The sequence below is a fragment of the Cucurbita moschata genome, unplaced genomic scaffold (genome assembly GCF_002738365.1).
Source record: "Cucurbita moschata cultivar Rifu unplaced genomic scaffold, Cmos_1.0 Cmo_Scf00055, whole genome shotgun sequence".
NCBI classification, from domain to species: Eukaryota; Viridiplantae; Streptophyta; class Magnoliopsida; order Cucurbitales; family Cucurbitaceae; genus Cucurbita; species Cucurbita moschata.
The window spans coordinates 1,462,213-1,469,684 of record NW_019268571.1 but is presented as its reverse complement, the minus strand read 5'-3'; positions in this window follow the sequence as shown (position 1 = coordinate 1,469,684).

Sequence of the window (7,472 nt, the reverse complement as noted above, 5' to 3'; positions counted from 1 at the left end):
GAATGTACCTAACAAACCTTTGACTAATATATCTATGAAATTTGTTAAGTAGTTTATGGGTTTAATACACTTTATGAAACAAAATTTTTCTAATATTTTTGTGAGTGAAATAGACAGATTTGATCAAGAATAGGTAGATTTGATAGGTGATGATTTTTTCAGATTCGAGGACGAATCCTTTTGAAGATGATAAGAATCACCGTGTTCCAAATGGACAGAATTCGAATCTACGCATAGAGAGCTCAATTGATTTCGAACCTGTCGCATTAACCACTCAAGCACATCAACATTTGTTAAAAAGAATTATTTTTAATTTCATAAATTATGTAAAAGTCAAATGGTCAATTTGACTTATTCTTTTGAGGAGATTGAAGGGGATCGGGAAGAAATCTCGTCCACAAACGTCTTTTGTCGGGAGACTATAAATACCCACAATATGTTATGTAAAATTCAGATTCGTGGATAAATGTAATTCAGATCTCAAATTGAGACGTTTCCCTTAGAAATCCGAGCATCATATTTGCCATTTCTAAGTTTCAAGCAATTCTTGGGGGTAGATCGCACCCGAGCCATTCAATCAAGCCTTGATCAAGTTAGATTGTGGAGTGACTCAATTTAGAACAAGGTTCCAAATCTTGCCTCTAGATCTTCGATCGTAAGAGGTAATCTAATTCTAGCTAACTCTTGGTTGATCCAAATTTCCTATAAAGAGGTGTTAATTACTTTGATTCAAGAGTTCTTGCTAAAAACAAAAGCTTGGATCGTTGGGCTGAGGATTAGGGTTGCCTTATCAGATTGCCTCCAAGGAAGATTACATAGCCTCCAGTGCTTCGACGGTCATTAGGATTCCCGACCGAATCAGCATTAGAGAAGGCATTAAGCAAATCAGTGCTAGAATTTGTAAAACACAAACCCATATTAATAGTGTCATGTAGATAACGCATAATTCGTTTGATCGCTGCCCAATTTACAAAAGTTGAGGAGGACATGAACTAGCACACTTTGTTGGCATAGAAGGAGATACCAGGACATGTCAGAGAAAAATATTGGAGAGTACCAACGACACTTCGATAGCAAGTAGTACCCTCAGGCGAGAGCTTTTCACCACCATCCAATAACAACTTCTCACTAGGAAACATAGACATGGGCACAGCTTTGGAGATGAGCATATTGGTTTTGGACCATAAATCTTGAATGTATTTATGCGGGGTCAGAATAAGTCCATTGGAAGTATGACAGACCTCATTCTCAAGAAAATAACTCAAAGTGCCAAGATCCTTGACTGAAAAATCATTCCAAAAATGTTTAAGAAGTTTCTCAGTAATCATAGAAGATGAGTGGATGATAATAATGTCATAAACATAGATGAGGATAACATTTGATTGTCTGTCTTATTAAAAATGAAAAGAGAGATATCAGTTTTTGAAGGTGTAAAATTCAGGTGTAATAGTTTGGAGCCAAGGCAAGAAAACCAGGCACGCGGAGCTTGTTTGAGGCCATAAAGCGACTTATCTAGCTTGTAGAGATAACCAGGATGTTGAGAATCCACAAATTCAAGGGGCTGCTTCATATAAACATCTTCATGGAGACCATGAATAAAAGTATTCTGAATATCAATCGGATGAATAAACTAACCATGAGAAACAGCAGGAGATAATAAGAGTTGAATGGTAGTCGGCTTAACAACTGAACTAAAGGTATCATCATAATCAACGTCATACAACTGTTTAAAACCTTTAGCAACCAAGCGTTCTTTGCAGCGATCAATAGAGCCATCTGGCGTTTGCTTTTGTTTGAAAACCCATTTGCAATCAATAAGGTTAAGACTAGAACGAGGAGAAACTAAGTGATAAGAATCCTACGCGCAGAGAGCTCAGTTGATTTCAAACCATTGCATTAACACTCAATCACATCAATGTTTGTTAGAAAAAACTATTTTTAATTTCATAAATTAGGTAAAAGTCAAATGGTCCATTTAACTTATTCTTTTGTGGAGATTAGAGGGGATCGAAAATAAATCCCGGCCACAAACATCTTTTGTCGGGAGACTATAAATACCCACAATATGTTATATAAAATTCAGATTCATGGATGAATGTAATTCAGATCTCAAATTGAGACGTTTCCCTTAGAAATCCGAGCATCATATTTGTCATTTCTAAGTTTCAAGCAATTCTTGTGGTAAAATTGCACCCGAGCCATTCAATCAAGCCTTGATCAAGTTCGATTGTTAAGTGACTCAATTTAGAACAAGGTTTCCAAATCTTGCTTCTAGATCTTCGATCGTAAGAGATAATCTAATTCTAGCCTTATCTCTTGGTTGATCCAAATATCAGTGTTAATTACTTTGATTTAAAGGTTCTTGCTTTAACAAAAGCTTGAATCGTTGGGCTAAGGATTAGGGTTGCCTTATCAATTTGGTATAAGAGCATTAATCTTTGTGGCCGACTCTAGAATTGATTTTATCTTTCATTTCTGCTATTGTTTCTCTTTTCTGTAAATCTATCCATTTATTTTCTTGCTATCATTTTTGCTATAATTAATCAACTTTTCACTTTGTGCTCATTTTGTTCCTGGATCATGTTGAGATCTTAAAAAAAAAAAAAAATTTTTATCATATTTGTTCTTACGATTGTGATTATAAACAATCTTTATCATTTTTTTAGGTCATTTGCATGTTTATTTGAAGATCAACTTGGATTTACATCTTTTTTTTAATCCATCTAAATCTTGAACCGTTGTGTCTGATTTTTTTTTCTCATAATCTACACTTGAAGATAACTTCTAAATTTCCCGAATTCTAAAAAAAGGAGAGTTAGATCGTTCTTAAAATCTTCACGTCCTTTCTTTTTGGATTTTTTTTTTAATTTTTCAGTCTGCAATTCTATCCAAAAATATCTTCGTGTCCTTTATTTGTTTGTTCACTTCTTGTTTTATTTTGTTGTTATTTCATAATTAACTTATCTTGATTGCCTTGAATAGCTTGCTACTATCAGAATTGCTTTACCCATATATTAGCATACCTTGATCATAATTTAGTTACTTTCCCAAATAGCCTACTTTTGTGTGTATAAACACGAGTGTCCCTGAGTGTAAAATCAGTGAATTGAGTGTTTGAGGTCCCAAACATATTTCACTACTGTTTGTACAATCATGAACCAAGACGAGGAAAATGGAGAGGAGATCAATGATCTAGTTGAAGAAATCAAGAAGAATAAGGAGGAACTGGAAGATGGGATTCATTTGGCACTTATAACAAGAAGACTTGTTAAAACTCAAGTTACGGAGAATGATGTTGATGATCAAAGAGACAACCTATTCCACACGCGATGTTTAGTCAAGGGGACTGCTTGTAGTCTTGTCATTGATAGTGGAAGTTGCACCAATGTTGTAAGTACCATGTTGATCAAAAGGTTGCAAATTCCAACCCAAGATCATCCTAAATCTTACAAGCTCCAATGGCTCAATGATAGTGGAACAATGAAGGTAGTTTCTCAAGCTTTAATATCTTTTACTTTGTGAAAATATAAAGATGAAGTTCTTTGTGATGTGTTACCAATGCAAGCTGGAGATATATGCTTGGCCGACCATGACAATTTGACAGGAGGGTTATGTATGATGGCTATTTGAATAGGTATTCTTTTATAAAAGATGGTAGAAAAAGCACTCTTGTGCCTTTGAGTTCTGCCAATGTATTTGCTGATCAATTAAAGTTGGAGGAAAGAAAGAAAGAGTTTGAGGAAAAAGAGTTAAAAGAAAAACCAGAGTTGAGTGAAAAAATAGATAAAAATCAAAGAGAAAAAAAAAAAAGAATGAAAAAAGAGATGAAATTGAAGAAAAAAGGAAGAGAGAAGGTTTTCACGATCTTTTTACTTATGTACAATGGAGGATTTTTGGTCTCTATCTATAACAACTTGGCTTTGCCTAGTGTTTTTCAATCTCTTTTACAGTAATTTGAAGACATATATCAAGATAATGAAATACCTCCCATTAGAGGTACTTAACATAAAATAGACTTCATTCCAAGGACTGTCATTCCTTATAAGCCAGCTTATCGAGTCAATCCAATAGAGACAAAAGAAATTCAAAGGCAAGTAGAGGAGCTCATGGAGAAGGGCTATGTATGAGAAAGTTTGAGTCCATGTTCTATACGAGACTTATTGGTGCCAAAGAATGATGAAACTTGGCCCATATGCATGGATAATAGAGTCATCAACAAAATCACGGTAAAGTATCGACATCCTATTCTTAGGTTAGACAATATGCTTGATTTATTGCATGATTCGTGTCTATTTATAAAAATTATTTTGAAATCTGGATATCACGTAGGAAATGAATGGACAACAAATTTCAATATTAAATTTGGATTGCATGAATGGCTTGTTATGCCTTCTAGGTTAACTAATGCTTCTAGTACACTTATGCACTTAATATATAATGTTTTGAGAAAATATCTAAGAAAACATGTTATTTATATTGATGATATTATAATTTATTTGAAGATTTTGCTTAAGCATGTGCATGTTAAATTAGTTTTGATTACATATAAAAAAGAGAAATTTAATTTTAATAAAGGTAGTTGATAAAAGTAGAGTAACATTAGATAGAGACAAAGTTAAATTCATTATGGATTTGCCAACACCAAAAAGTGTACGTAAAGTTCGGAGTTTTCATGAGTTAGCTAACCTCTATAAGAGATTTATAAATGATTTTAGAACCATGACTGAACTATTAATGACTTAGGGAAAAAGAATGTTGTTTTTAAATGGGAGAAATGCAAGAGAATGCATTCAATTTGCTTAGGAAGAAATTAAGCAATGCATCATTATTTGTTTTGCCTAGCTTTTATAAAACTTTTGAAATTGGATGTAAGGCACAAGTGTTGTTTTAATTCAAGATGGAAAGCACTTAATATATTTTTGTAAAAAAACTAAATGGGTCAATATTGAAATATACTACCTATGATAAAGAATTATTTGCTTTAGTTCACATATGGCATGTGTGACAACACTACTTATGGCCTAGAGAATTTGTGATCCATTTTTATCATGAAAGCTTGGAGTATGTGAAGGGTCAAAGCAAACCAAATCATAGACATGCAAAGTGGGTGGAATTTATTGAAACATTTTCGTATGTCACAAATATAAGTAAGGCTTCTTACTTCCCAGCAGTGAACTCTGAAAATCTACATCCGAGGATTCTTACTTTCCAAGCGATGTAGTCTGATCCAACATCCAAAGCTTGCCCTACGATACAACCTGAATACCTATACCCAAGGCTTCATACGTATGCTCGAATGTTACTTGCGTTCTGAAAGCGATACAGCCAGAATACCTATGCCCGAAAGTGTTGGATCGATATGACAACCCTAAAGGGGTGAATAGGGTTTCAACAATATAATTATTAAATTTTTTTTAATAACAATATAACTTATACCATGCAATCAAACTTAAAATTTAGAATTTAAGTAGGAAAATGGTTAGAAAATATAGTTTCATAGTGGTTCGGTCAAACTCCCCAAGCGCCTCTTGGAAATTTGAATAGAACTTTCTAACTCTTTCCTCGGATCAGAGCCCAACTGCTACACCGCTCCTTTTATGAGTGCAAGAGCAAACTCAATCCTTTCCACGACTCAGGATCAAACCGGTACAATTGTCTGAAACTTTGCTCTTTTTACAAGTTCAAGAGCAAACTCGATCCTTTCACGGCTCAGGATCAAACCGGTACAATTGTCTGAAACTTTATAGAAACACACCACACACCACACACCACACACCACACACCACACACCACACACCACACACCACAAGTAGTAGATTTACAATTTTCTCACACAATAGACATCTATCAGAACAATAAATAAAATTGGAAACTTGGAGAGAGCAACCATGGAGACTTTTTAAAAAAAAAGTTTAGATCGAGGAAAATATGGAACTTGTGTAGTGTGAAATGTTGTGTGTGTTGTGTTTGGAAAATATGAAGAGGTGATGAGTTTAAATAGTGTTCTAAGTTGTAAAAATAGGAATTGATGGGGACCACTAAAACAAATTGATGGGTACCACTAAAACAAACATGAACTGAAATGTGGAGCACGAAAAATAATATTTATTTAATTTTAAATTTATCGTAAAAAATTATAGACCACATGTTTCATTTAACTATATATATTATTTTAAATAAATATTAAAAACATTTTAAATTAATTTTTATTATATATATATATATATATATATATATATATATATATAACATATTTAAATGTAATAATAAAAAAAAAATGTGAACGAAAACCACTTGACTAACCATTTAAAAGTAATTGATAATTGAAAAGTTTTATAAATGTAATTGAAATCATTAAATTGAAAGCGGTAAAAATAGGAATTGATGCGGACCACTAAAACGTGAACTGAATGTGGACAACGAAAAATAGTATTTATTTATTTTTAAATTTATCGTAAAAAATTATAGACCATATGTTTCATTTATATATATATATATATCATATTTAAATGTAATAAAAAAAATGTCAGGAAAACCATGTGAGTAACCGTAATTGAAAAGTTTTATAAACGGAATTGAAATGATTTTATAATTCAAATATTCTTTTTTTTTAATTTAAAAAGTAATAAATGTAATTGAAAACCCTCCCTTTATTAGTCTATCAAAGTTATAAATGTCATACTTCGATTGGTCTATGAGTCAATTTTGCCGCTGGTCCATGATGTCAATTTTGTCACCACATCATCAATTCAGGTATCTTATTTTGAATTCGATTGGTCCATGATGTCAATTTTGCCTCCACTTTATCATGTCGGGTATCTTGTTTTGACGGAAACTTCTTCGTTTTATCTCTAATTTGAGTGAACCAAAAAAGACGTTGAAATCGTTATTCTCAACCTTACACGGTAGACAAAATACTGAGAATTGTTAATAATTGAAGGGAGGTATGTTATCATCAAACCATCCATTAATTAATTAAAATTAATTAATTTGAGATTAAGGCGAAAAAGCCAACAATCTCCCCTTTCTTACGAAGATGACAAATCATTTCAATAAAAAATAGTATGAAAACCATAAAACTTAGAATAATGCACATGTCCAAATAATAATATTGATACCAATATCGATGCATCATCATACGCATCCTAATTTTATCGAAGTGATTCATTAATTATAAAATAACAAACTTAGAGCATATTTTTCCTAATTTTCTCCCCCTTCCTCAACAATAAAAAATAATAAAAGAATGACATGCTCCCCTTAAGAACATGCCTATAATTAAGATTATAAAATTCAAAATATATCACTAATACCAAACTCAAATTAAAGATATATCACATCGAATAATACCAAGCTTAAGCCTATTTTTGCAAAAACATTTCTTCATTTAACGACTTGGTAAAAATATTTGCTAATTGATTATTAGAGTTTACAAAATCAAGAATAATATGTCCATTTTGCACATGCTCTCT